The sequence below is a fragment of the Lampetra fluviatilis genome, chromosome 2 (genome assembly GCF_964198595.1).
Source record: "Lampetra fluviatilis chromosome 2, kcLamFluv1.1, whole genome shotgun sequence".
NCBI lineage: Eukaryota > Metazoa > Chordata > Hyperoartia > Petromyzontiformes > Petromyzontidae > Lampetra > Lampetra fluviatilis.
The window spans coordinates 30,074,450-30,074,873 of NC_136276.1; positions in this window are offsets into that span (position 1 = coordinate 30,074,450).

The following is a 424-nucleotide window of genomic DNA, read 5'->3' on the forward strand; positions in this document are numbered from 1 at the left end:
TCCATCCAGCTGCACCATCGCGCGATAAAGAGCCAGAAAGTTCATTAAATTAAAGGTCTTTTCGACTTTGCTGAAATGATATTTTTTGCGTGATGCTTCATTAATATTTTTTCGCTGTTCACTTAATGAGGGCACGGACGTTGGTATGGGATCGGATGTCCCTCCCGTGAAAATAATCACAAAATCCCCACCTCACCGTTCGATAAACTCGCATCCCGCTCGTTCAGAGAACGTGTGCAGACATCGAGTGTATGCGGAGGCGTGCCATGTGACCCCAGCAATTCCCGTCTTCTGCTGGCCTCAATGCTGCCTTCAATCCTCTGTCCCAACACCGATCCCAGCATCGCCATAGCCTGACCCTAACCCAGATCCCAATGACCCGATTGTCAGCCCCAGCCCTCCCTCCCTCCCTCCACCTCCCCTA